The following is a 14,149-nucleotide window of genomic DNA, read 5'->3' on the forward strand; positions in this document are numbered from 1 at the left end:
ACCCTGAAAGAGTAAGCTAACAATCCATTAGGAGATTAAATAAGGAAGGGGATTTGGAAATTTTAAGATAGAAGAAACTGCAAAGCATGAATGGGAATAGCAAAATAAAATATCACTAGGCCACATTAAGAAACAATTTCAGGTTAATGATTATAATTATAAAGAGTGTCCAGTCAGCATGATCTGTGTACTTTCATCCAGACACATTTATTTGTGTGGTTGAAAACACAGTACAAAAAGATTGTGTGTGTGTGTGTGTGTGTGTGTGTGTGTGTGTGTGTGTGTATATATATATATATATATATATATATATATATATCAATGGGAGCAAAATAATTATAATAATTGAGTATGGAATTTATGATAAGTAAAGAGAGAAGTGAATATTGGGCTAAGGAATATTAATAAGTCATAGATTCAAGTATGTCCTGAGTTTTGGAGGAGATCTGAAGTTGGAGTATTAGGAATGAGCCAGAAGGAGAAGTGGAAGATAAGATGTTGAAATTATGGAGAGAGATTATGTAGTCACTGGTTACAAAAAGCACTAGAATATAATCATGAGAATAAGAGTATGTGGTAGAATGAAGGAGCTGAAGTTGCTTAGAGACATGGATGTTGGCAGAATCTGTATGGATAGTGAAATGTAAGTGATGTTGGAGAGACTGGTAGTGATCCCAGTGCCAGCATCATAGAGGCAGGAGTAGAAATTAGGGGGGATGGAGGGAATCTGCAAGGCAGCAGAAGTGGTGACAAACTAGTGTTGTTAGTGAGATTCAGATTAGAAAGAAGAAAGCAAAAAAAATATCTGGATGCAATAAGGATTAAAGAGAAAACAAATTCACCTCCAAAATGTGTGATAGGAGGCATGTAGGTAAAAACATATCAAATTATCATAGGACCACAGATGGAGTGGAAATCTGGAGTTTGGATATAGCAAAATGCAGAAAAGACTATTTGCTGAAAATGGTGAAGACATAAATGTGAATTTTTGGTATTTGCCATGGAACTACTGAAAGCAATCCAGTAAAAATATTTCAGAAAATGAAGATGGAAGGGAGTTGAAGTCAGAGACCATAATGTACAGAATCTAAAGCAACCCAAGTCCTAAGAGATGAGACAGAGATAATGTTGGAGAATTAGGCTCTTATAGTAAACACACACACACACACACACACACACACACACACACACACACACGTGCATGATTGAATCATCCCAATTTAAATAGTATTAATAAAGGTGTGAGAATTAGAGAAGGGCAAGTGAGTATATGCAAATTTTTATTTTTTTAAATTTTTTTTTATTATTTAAAAGCCTTTAAGATTTGCTTTTGAAAGAAATGACAAGTCATTTGGTAAAATAAAAAAAAGGCATTAATTAAATGTGTAGGTTTGAAACAAGGTAGAGCCACATTTGAAGGAATGTTCATGTTAACCCACATATAAAGAGGAGTCTTCAGTGGACTCAGGGGTAATACAAAGAGGATGTAGGAAGAAAGTACTGATACTCAGTTATGCAATTTACTAACAGTGTGACCTTGAGAAAGATATTTGTATACTTTCAAGTTTCATTTCCACATCTTAAAATATCAATAGTCCTTGAATCCGCAATTTCAAATGAGATTACATAAAATAAAGTTATTATTTATTTTACATATATTTAGCATGGCAGAGATATTGTCAGATCTACTTTATGATGGTAGCTCTTGAGGAGGGTGACTACTTTAAATCTGGTAAGAGGTGAGTCTGCTGTCAGAGCAAAAAGAAAAGCTAATGAGGCTGAAGATATTTAGGAGATTAAGTCCCATTAATTTAAGCTAATTGTAGATTATATAATCTGAAGCTTACCAAATGATAGAAGACAAAGGTAAAACCAAAAGCTCTTGTTGGGTATGTCCTATTGGAGAATTAAAGAGAAAATAGAAGCAAAATGTTATTATTTATATTTGGAACATCTGATCATTTTTTGGTTTTGTACTTTTATTTTGAATGGGAAAATAGTGATGTATATTTATGTAACACAATGTGTTATATTGTTAGATGCCTACACTGTGGAATGATTAAATCATGTTGATTGATTCCATCAATTCACATATATATATTTTTGTCATGAAAACATTTAAAATCTACTCTTCCAGCAATTTTGAAATATGCAGTAAATTTTCCCCTTATATTTACAATTCTTGTGCCATAGATTATTTAAGTTTATTTCTCCAAACTGAAACTTTGTAAGTTCAATCAATGTCTTCCTTTTCCCTGTACACTCTCTCCCCTCAACCTCTGGTCATCATCATTTTACTCTACTTCTATGAATTCAACTTTGTCAAATTCTATATATGAATGATGTTCAGTGCTTATTTGCAGTTCTGTGCTTCCCTTGTTTTACTTAGAATAATGTCCTGTAGGCTCATCCATAATTGACAACAATTATTCCTTTTTTGGCAAACTAATAATCTATTATTTATGTATACAATATTGTCTATTCCCTGGATAATAGACACCCTAGACTACCTCCGTTTCTTAACTATTGTAAATAATGCTGCAGTGAAAATGTAGATACGGCTTCAGCATGCTGATTTCATTTCCTTTGTCTATGTACCCTGAAGTACAATTCTAGATCAGAGTTGCTATACTGTATTTTTTTTACACTTGGTCCTATTTCCTATAATGACCCTTAGTTTACATCTCACCAACAAAACACAAGAATGACCTTTTTCCACACCCTCATGAACGCTTGTTCTCTGTCTTTTAACAGTCATTCTAACATGCATAGGGTGATACTTCATTGTGTTTTTAATTTGTGTGACAATGCACATTTTTTTCATAAATCTGTTGATTATGTCTTCTTTTGAGATGTGTCTATTTGCTTTGGCCGTTTTTGTATTGGGTTGTTTATTTTCTGTCTATTGAGTTGTTCCTTTCATATTTTGTATATTAGGCCCTTATCAGCCATATTAATTGCAAATACTTTGTTCCAACCCATGGGTTGTCTCTCACTCTTCTTACTTGTTTTTTTTTTTTTTTTTTTTTTTTTGCTGTGTAGGAACTATAAGTTGGATGTATTCCTAGTTGTTTATTTTTTAATTTGTTTCTTCGGTTTGGGGATTATAGCCAGGAAATCTTTGCCCGATTAATCAGATTAATCATGGAACATTTCACCTCTGTTTTCTTTTAGCTACCAACCCTTTGCACAGATAATAAGGGTGGCTGAGAGGAGTACTGTCAATTAGCTGAAAAATGCTGAACAATTTAGGCTTCAGAGATTTAAAGTTGACTTTTCATTGTTTTGTTTGCCCTGTGTGCACCAGACATCCTGGCAAGCAAAAGAAGGGGAAAGGGCGGGGGATGAGGGAGGGAGAGAGGGAGAGAAAGAGAGAGGTGTTCTTGGATACTTATGTATCTCATTAATTTTCAAACACTTCAGAAAATGAATGTGTTCTTAAATCATTCCAAGACATTGTGAAGACCCTTGTCCAAACCCTCCCCAACAACAAAGACTTTAATTCCTTTTAGCATATACCTTCTAAGCTATCCTTAATGTTTTCAGTTTGATTTAGCGAAAAGGACACTGTTAGATTTGTATATGAGGTGTTCTCCTAAAATTTCAGTATTAATGCAAGAATATTCAGAGGTAAAATGATTGGATTATGAGAGATGTAAACCAATCGGTCCATCCTAGGTTTAATGGACTAACTCTAAGCCTGTGGGGTGTGGCTGGAGGAGGTGGGTCACTGGGGACATGCTCTCCAAGGATGTGTTGTCCCTGTGGCCCCTTCCCTCTTCCTCACTCTGTTTCCTGGATGCCAAGAGGTAAGCTGTTTTCCTCAAGTCTGCCCTGTGTTCTTTATGTCTTACCTCACTTGGGCCCATTGGATTTAGCCTTCTATGGACTGAGACCTCTGAAACCATGTGCCCCAAATATCCCTCCTCTAAATTGTTATCAGGAATTTCATCCACAGTAATGCAAAGCTTATTAAAACACATAGCTTTTGAAGTATTTAAGCCCTGGCTCTGCTTTGCAAATTGGAAAGCTATTTAACCTTTCTGAGCCTGGTTCATTGCTTTGGTAAGATGGAAATAAATAATGTATAGGTCTCTACAACTACCAGTTGAATTTATACTGGTTTGTGGATGAACCCCTACCCCTAAATATACAGAGGCATATGTGGCGCAGATCCAAGTGGCAACACTTAGGCTCCGTCACCAAGACTTCTGGCCAACTGCTTTTAGTGTGTAATGAAGGTCATAAACACCCTAATTCAGCATATGTTCTCAAGATCATAAGTATCTGCTTGTGAGCAGATATTGGTACTGTGCCTTCTTTGTTTTGCCTACACATAAAATAAGTCTAAGGAAAGACTCAGGGGGCTGCTGCCACCTCTGAATAAAGTATGTCTACTGTCCTAACTGAGTTTCACATCATCTTTCACCTGCCAGGATCTCAAATCTGTTTCCCAGGGTCTGAGTCTACATGCTATCATTGAGAGCCCACCTGGAGAATGTTCTTCCCTGCACGACAGTAATTTCCAAACACTGTTCTTAATTTTACCCCATGGATTCATGAGGACAAACCATGTGCTTTTTGTCTAAGTGAAAGGCAGTTGAAGAAAGCTGCAGGAGGACAGCCAGAGCTAGTCCTGACATTAAAGGCACTGATGGAAGGAGGATTTGGGGCATTTAATATGTGTGAAAGTATGCTAACTCATCTCAGATTAAGTCAAGTGCATTTAAAAGCTTTCCCAACTGTGAAAGTTCCTCTAACTAATTCTCTCAATAGGTTCACCTCAGGAATTTAACACACCCCAGGACCCATTGAAGTTCCCCATCAATTAAGCTAATTGACACAGCGGGATTAACCTCTTTCCCTACAGTGAATAAAAAACATTTGTTCAACAAACAAAGACCTCTTAAATCTTTTGAAAGCCTTCCCTAGTCAACTAGTTGAAGGATAAAACTAAAAATATATGTATACACATACATGTATAAGATTTAATAATACCAAACCACCAGATGCACCCTGCAATTAAAGATATCCTGTCACAGGATTTATGTTCAACTAAACATTGGGTTTTATGTTTAAAATGTCCTAAATATCAAAAGTTCTACACATTCTTGAAGAAAATCAGAAGTCCAATGTGCCGCAGTCTGGCTGGGCACAATTCAGGAGCCACTTGTCAAAAGAAACTAACTTTATTTTTAGAACCACACAGGCCAAACAAAACAGCTCCTCAGGAAAAACCCTCAGAGCCCAACTGCCACCACTGGCTTCCCACAAGCCTCTCCCTCCAAACCACAAGCCTCTCCACCTCCCACAATCCTCCTGCTCTTGAGGCCGATTGGCTGGGTCACGTGGTTGGAGCCAAAGAAGTCCCCCAATGAGCATCACCGCAGAGGAGCCAATCAGCTAGATGTTGCTGGGGCCGCTGTGAGCCAATCATCAGCTGGCAGTCTGAAAGTTTGCTGGCAGCTGGAAGTTTGCTGGGGCCCCTTCGGCTGTGGCTCTCAACATCTCCCCCTCTGTTTAAACAACAAGCATGTGGCTTAGGGACCGTGCCTGCCTTAGGTTGTCCAATAGTACATATGGTCCTTACCCGTTATCGGATGAGCTGACCTCAAGGCGTCAGCCTCCTGTCTTAGGTTGGTACCACTGCAATTGGATCTTACCCGTCACTGACTACCGGTCCAGTATACAGCCACACCTGTGGAGAGGTCTTTGTACCAACAGTGGGGTGAGGTTCTTTGCCTCACCCCTGTTGGCCCCCAAATTTTAGCTGAACGATCATGACAAGCAGAAGAGAGGAAGATACACCAAGCCAGTTGACGGCTCCTTTTTGAAAAATTGTACCACCGATGACATCATCAGCAAAAATACCACAACACTACCACAAGTCGCTGCACCAACAGATAGTTCACAAGGCATACAGGTGAATTCACAATGCATACAAATGATACGTAGTCCAGGAAAGTTCTGCAAGCAATTCAGTGATGGCTATTGCAGAAGATGTAGATTGGTTTTATCTTTGTCTTCACTGGCACTGGGATGAAGATAGGAATTCTGGCAATAATGGCTAAAGAAAAAATTATGTAACATTCTAGAAGGCACTAAAAGAAAACAATTTTCTTAACAATTTACATTATCTTGAAGAGAATTATTAAATATAATGAAAATGAAAGGTGAAAGTAAACAAACAGATCTGTTAACCTCCTTTTTTGTTCACATATTAAAACAATCCTCAACAGTTGTTTGCCCAATTTAAATTAAACCATTTAAATCAAATGAATAAAAAAAAATATTTGGATCCCATTTTTTCATGAGCGCTCATCATATAAGATATATGGACATACGTACATTCAAACATATAACACAAAATACAAGTGTGCACACATAATATAATATATACAACACATAACATATATACTTTCCATTCATATCTCTGATCAGGACCTTCATGATTCAGTGCAGGGATAGTAAATGCAAAACGTGGACTATCCTCAGGATGAATTGGAATTGAAAAAAAAAAACAATCTTTAATATCTATAACTAAAACATACCAAGTTTTTGGCAAAGCAGACAATTGAGGAATCCCCAATTGAGCAGGTCCCATAATAACCATCTCATTATTAATGGCTCTTAAATCTTGCAATAATCTCCATTTACCAGATTTCTTTTTGATGACAAAAATGGGAGTATTATGGGGAGATACAGAAGGTTGTATATGTCCTTCCACTAATTGTTGTTTGACCAGATCATGGGCTGCTTGTATCTTTTCTTTAGTCAGGGGCCACTAAGGAACCCATACTGGTCTTTCTGATTTCCATGTAATTTTTATTGTCTCAGTGGCCCTTTCTGAAAATCCAACCCATGTCTGTCTGTTCCTTGATCTATTTGTATTGGTATTTGATTTAATAATACCAAACCACCAGATGCACCCTGCAATTAAAGATATCCTGTCACAGGATTTATTATGTTCAACTAAACATTGGGTTTTATGTTTAAAATGTCCTAAATATCAAAAGTTCTACACATTCTTGAAGAAAATCAGAAGTCCAATGAAATTCTTTTTAGACTTTTAGCAGTTTGCCTTATTATTTGTATGGTTTTAAAACAGTAAAATGAACTAATAGTATTATTGTTTTGTGTCCAAACTGAAAAATCTATTTTTCAGTTTTAATATAATATTTTCTAAATTTTGTTATACATTTTTATCAGATATCAATTTTTACTGATATCAAATTGAGGAAAATGAAATAAAATTAAATAAAGAGAATATGAAATTTATCTATAAAATTCAAAACACTTTTAGGATAATGACTTCCTTGGGTCTCCTTGAAAAGTCCATATATGCCTTCTTTTATGTGGATTTTCATCGTATTTCCTATTTTGCTATAGCACTATCTGCCTGACCTTGGAAATTTCACTTAATTTTTGTGTGTCTCAGTTTTCTTATTAGTAAAATAGGCCCAATAATAACAAGAACTATTTGAAAGTGTTTTTGTGAATATTAAAATCAAGAAAATACTATAAACTTTTACCATATGTACTGGTACTAGTTGAGCACTCAAAATATGTATGCTAGTGTCATAAAAAAATGGGGAAAAAAGAAGAACAGGGGGCTTTCAAGATGGACAGAATATTATAAGTGAAAAATACAGAAGCAGAGCTTAAGCACACATGTTCAACGACAGTATGTTGTTGGGCTAAATTAAGTACTGATTTCACAACAGAGGAGAGGAGAAAGTGAATAGTGATCCTTGATGTTTCATGGGGGCTATGTAAGACAGTTAAACTGAGTGTTTGTGTACTCAATTATCGATAGCTTCTGCTTGTTTGTCTTTTTGTTTAACTTTATTTATTTTTCACTTAAACTTATTTTGAACAGATACATAGAAATTAAAAATTGCACATATTAATGTAGTGACATATTTGAATACATGTGTACATTTTAATATTTAAATCAGATTAAACATATCTATCTCCTCAAACTCTTACTGTTTCTTTATTGTAAAAACATTCAAAATCCTTTAACTTTATGAAATGCATAGTACAATTATCATTATCTATAATCATCCTAGGTGCAATAGCATCAGAACTTTTTTACTCCTACTTAACAATAATATAGTACCCATTGATCCACTTCTGCCCTTCTTCCCTCCAAACTACTCTTCCAGTGTCTGGTAACCACCATTCTACATTCAACTTCTATGAGATGAAAATACTTTAGATTCCATATATAATTGGGATAATGTAGTATTTGCCTTTCTGTGCCTGACTTACTTCACTTAACATAATGATATTCATTTCCACCCATGTTCTGAAAATGATATGATTTTATTCGTTTGATGGCAGAATCCTAAGCCATTATTTATATTTTCCCCATTCATTAGATGATGAGCACTTAGGTCATTTCCATTTATTGACTATTTTAAGAGTACAATAAGGAACATGGGATTGCAGATGGTTCTGTTATGGCTTAGATATGAAAAGGTCCCTCAAAAGTTCATGTGTGAGATAATACAAGAAAGTTTCCAGGTACAATGATTGGGTTATAGAAAGTTTACACTAATCAGTGCATCATTCCCCTGATAGGAATTAATTTGGTGGTACCTACAGGCAGGTTGGGTGTGACTGGAGGAGGTGGGTCCCTTGGGGCATGCCTCTGGAGCTTATATTTTGTCCTTGTTGAGCACAGATCTCTCTCTGCTTCCTGGTACAATGATCAGAGCTGCTTTCCTCCACTACACACTTCCACAATGATGTCCTGCCTCAGCTTGAGCCAGGAGGAATGGATTCAGCCATCTGTGGATTGAGACCTCTGAGGCTGTGAGCACCCAAGGAAACTTTTCCTCCTCTAAATTTTTTTGTCAGGTCTTCTGGTTACAATACTGAAAAAGCTGACTAAAACAGTCTCTTTGACACACTGATTTGACTTCCTTTAGGACTAGAGTTGCTGGATCTTATTGTTAGTTCTATTTTTAATATTTTGAGGAAAATTTGAACTGTTTTCCTTAATTGCTCTACTAATTTACCTTCTCACCAACTGTTTGCACGCATTCTCTTTACTCTATATCCTCACTGGCATTTAGCTTTATTCTTTAATTAATTAATTAATTAATTAATTAGTTAATGAATTTTTGCAGTACTGGGGATGGAAGTCAGAGCAATAAGGTGGAACCAATTATTTCGCTAATAGAGTTCTTTCCATTGCTAAGTGCTTACTCCAAGTCTACCTTAAAAACCTTCATAATAATCATGATCATTACAGGTTTTCACATCCTTCACACTAGCTTTTTGTGAAGTTTATATTTTTAGACACAGATTATGAAAATATCTATAAAGTCACAAACATTCTGAAGTTGATCTCTATGAACCTGTTACCCAGTTTCTCCAAATGGTTAGACTTGTATGACTACAGTATCAAAACTAGAAATTCAACATTGGTACAATATAGGGGTTTACTTCTAGGTAACTGTTTCAAAGATGGAGACTTGTTAAATCATCACTGCAATCAAACTATAAGCTGTTCTATCACCACAGAAATTTTCCATTTGGGTCACATTAGCTTTCCAACCATCCACTGTTGGGAATCTCAAATAGTAAATCAGGTATCCATTTGTATAATTTTGTCATTTAAGAATTTTCTATAAATTGAATCATGAAATACATAATATTTGTGTTTTCATAAGCTTTTCACTGCAGTGACCAAAAGACTTGACAAAAAAAATTAGAGGAAAAGTTTATTTGAGGGATCATGGTTTCAGAGACCTCAGTCCATAGGGAGCCAACTTCAATCATCAAGGCTCAAGGTAAGTCAGAATATCATGGCAGAGGAATGTGGTGGAGGAAAGTGGCTAAGGACTTGATACCAGGAAGCAGAGAGAGGGGGAGATTCTCCTTACCACGGACAAAATATTTACCCAAAGGCACACCTCAAATGGCCCACCTCCACCAGCCATACACAACCTGCCTACAATTAAACCCTATCGGGGGATTAATGCACTAATTAGGTTAAGGCTTCCAGTACCAATCATTTCACCTCTAAACTTTTCTTACATTGTCTTACACATGAGCTTTTTGTGGGACACCTAATATTTAAACCACAACAATTTTTTGTTGTGTCAATAGTTTGTTCCAAAAGACATAGACAGGAAGACAGCATTAAAAAACAAACCTAACAATATGTTGTCTCCAAGAGACTCACCTCATAGGCAAAAAAAATTCACAGTCTGAAGGTGAAAGTATGAAAAAAACGATATCACTCACATGGATGGCATAAACAAGCAGCAGTTTCAATTTTCATATTAGATAAAGTGGATTTCAAAGAAGGACATTTCATGCTGCTTAAGGGAATCATATGTCAACAAGACAACAATTATAACTATTTATTCCTCAAACAATGGAGCATCTATCTCTATGAAACAAACCCTTCCCAATTTCAAGAATCAAAGAGAACACAGCACAACAATACTGGTGAATTTAACAGTCCATATCTTATGCCATATAAGCAAATATAAAAAAAAAAAAGATACTACCATGCATTCCATCAGATCATCATGGAATGAAATTATAAATCAAGATAAAATAAAAAATAGAAAATACTCCAACACCTGGAGACTAAATAATACATGATTGAATGTTGAATGGAAAGAAGAAGAAAACAGGGATGAAATAAAACAAATATGCTTAGAGGTAAATGAGAACACCAATACAAAATATCAAAATCTCTGCAACACTATGAAGGCAATGTTAAGAGGAAAGCTTAATGTATTGAGCTCATTCATTAAAAAATAGAAAGTCAACAAATAAATGATCTAATGTTAAATCTCAAAGCCCTAGATAAAGAACAAATCAACACCAAAAGCAGTAGAAAACGAGGAATAACCAAAATTGAAATCAGTGATATAGAAACAAAAGAAACAATTCAAAAATTTGACACAACAAAAAGTTGCTTTTTGAATTAGTAAATAGAATTGGTAAGCACTTAGCCATGCTAATGGAGTAAAAAAGATAAAAATCCAGTTACTAAAATTTGTGATAAAAAAGGAAATATCACAATGGACACTACTGAAATACAGAAAGTTTAAAAACTATTTTGAAAATGAATACTCTAATAAAATAAAAAATCTCAAAGACATTGACAAATTTCTAGATCCATATAACCTCTCCAAATGAAAGCAGGAGGACATACATAATTTAGACAGAGCAATTCCAAGCAATGAAATAGAAGATGCCATCAAAATCCTACCAACCAAGAAAAGCCTAGGATCAGACATATACTTAGCCAAGTTCTACAAGACCTTCAAAAACCAATTAACACCAACCAATGAAATAGAAGACACCATCAGAAGCTTACCAACCAAGAATAACCTAGGACCAGATGGATACACAGCTGAGTTCTACACGGCCTTTAAAGAAGAACTAATACCAATACTCCTAAAATTATCCTATGCAATAGAAAAGGAAGAAACTCCTCCAAACTTATTCTATGAGACTAGTATCACCCTGATACTAAAACCAGAAAAAGTCACATCAAGTAAATAAAACATCAGACCAATATTCCTGAAAAACATAGATTTAATAAATTCTCAATAAAATTTTGGCAAATTGTATACAAAACACATTAAAGATAGTGCACCATGACCAATGGGGTTCATCTCAGAGATTCAAGGTTAGTTAAACATATGGAAATGAATAAACACAATTCATCACATCAATAGACTTAAAGACAAGAATCATGATCATCTCAATAGATGCAGAAAAAAAATTTGACAAAATACAGCACACATTTATGTTCAATACACTAGAACAACTAGAGATAACAGGAACATAACCCACTATTGAAAAATTTATGCCAAACCCAAGGTTGACATAATTCTAAAAAAAGAAAAGGAAGGAAGGAAGGAAGGAAGGAAGGAAGGAAGGAAGGAAGGAAGGAAGGAAGGAAGGAAAGAAAGAGAAAGAAAGAAAGAAAGAAAGAAAGAAAGAAAGAAAGAAAGAAAGAAAGAAAGAAAGAAAGAAAGAAAGACAGAAAGAAAGAAAGAAAGAAAGAAATTCCCTCTAAAAATTGGGACAAGACAAGGATGTACTGTATTACCACTTCCATTCAAAATGGTCTGGGAAACTTGAGCCAGAGCTATTTGGAAGGTAGTATGTGGCTGGAGGAAATAGGTCATCGAGGGTGTGCCTTTCGGATTTATATTTTGTCCCTGGTGAAGAGACTTTCTTTTGCTTCCTGATGTCATGTTCTGAGATGCTTTCTTCATACCTTTCCATCATGATGGTGTGCCTCCTCTTGGACAAAGAATAATGGAGTTATGAACTGACACTCTAAAAGTATAATCCAAAGCAAGGTTTTCCACCTCTATATTGTTTTTGTCAGGTCTTTTGGTCACAGTGACCAAAGAAAAAAGAAAAAAGAAAAAAAAAACAGCTTCTCAGCACAGGAAACAATCAATAACATGAAGAGAATGCCCACAGAGTGGAAGAACATCTTACTACATGCAAATCAGATAGAGCACTAATTTTCAGAATTTATAAAGAAATCAAAAAATTTAACACCAAAAAACATAAATAACATAATTAATAAATGGGCTAAGTAACTGAACAGACACTTTTCAGAAGAAGATGTACAATTGATTAACAAATATATGAAACAATGTTCAGCATTTCTAATAAGTAGAGAAATGCCCTGTAGTCAGAATGGCAATTTTCAAGAATAAAAGCAATAATAAGTGTTGCCCAGGATGTGGATAAAAATGTACATTTATATATTGCTGGTAGAACTGCAAATCGGTGCAACCACTCTGGAAAGCAGTATGGAGATCCTTGGAAAACTTGGAATGGAACCACCATTTGACCCAGCTATCCTACTTCTTGATCTATACCCAATGGACTTAATGACACAGTCACATCAATGTTCATGGCAGCCCAATTTGCAATAGCTAAACTGTGGAACCAACCTATATGCCCTTCAATAAATGAATGGATAAAGAAACTGTGGCATATATACACAATGTAATATTACTCATCATTAAAAGAGAATAAAATCATGGCATTTGCAGGTAAACGGATGGAGTTGGAGAATATCATGCTAAGCGAAGTAAACCAATCCCCCAAAACCAAAGACCAAATGTTTTCTCTGATGAATGGATGCTGATCCATAATGGGGAGTGGAGGAGTGGAGGAATTTTGGGAAAAGGGGAGGGAGGGAAGGGGAGTGGTCATAGGGACAGGAAAGATGATGGAATAAGATGATCATCATTACCCTAAGTTCACGTATACCACATATGGTGCTACTCTTCATCACATACCACCAGAAAAATAATAAGTTGTGCTCCATTTGTGTACAATAAATTAAAATGTATTCTGCTGTCATGTATAACTAATTAGAACAAATAAAAAAGAATGATCTCCTCTTAAAAATATTTTTGTATATTTTTCTTATTTTAATTTCAAAAAATATTACTATATTTTTCTCATAAAAGTAGCACATCATATTGTGCACTTCATCAACTTCATGTCAGATATTAGAAAACTATAACTAGGTCCTTGGTTATTTCATAGTCTATATATTTATCAGAAAGTGTCCAATTCAGATTAATTAATGATATTTTTTGATTCTAGGACTATCTTATTATAAATAACATTAAATATAACCCTAGAAAACATGATTAACAATTTTAAGGAATACATGAACTAAAAGCTACAAATAACAGAATTAGAAAGATTTTTTTTTTACTTGTCCCGATCTTCAAGTATTTAAGCACTTTAAAACAAACAAAATTCAAAAACAACAACAACAAAAAACACACCACTTTAGAAAGCAGTGTAGAGATTCCCCAAAAGGCTAATAAAGGGATAACCATATAACCCAGCTGTCCCACTCCTTGGTATTCACCCAGAACAACTAAAAGCATTATGCTGTATTGACACATGCATACAGATGTTAATAGTAGTGCAATTCACAATAACCAAATTATGGAACCAGGCCAGGTGCTTGTTTGTCAACAGATAAATGGATAAAGAACATGTGGTATATATACACAATGGGGTTTTACTCAGACATAAATAAGAATGAAACTACATTATTTGATGATAAATGGATTAAAACAGAGAACATAATGCTAAGTGAAAAAAGCCAGACTCAAAAATT

The sequence above is a fragment of the Spermophilus citellus genome (genome assembly GCF_964194105.1).
Source record: "Spermophilus citellus genome assembly, chromosome: 5".
Lineage (NCBI taxonomy): Eukaryota > Metazoa > Chordata > Mammalia > Rodentia > Sciuridae > Spermophilus > Spermophilus citellus.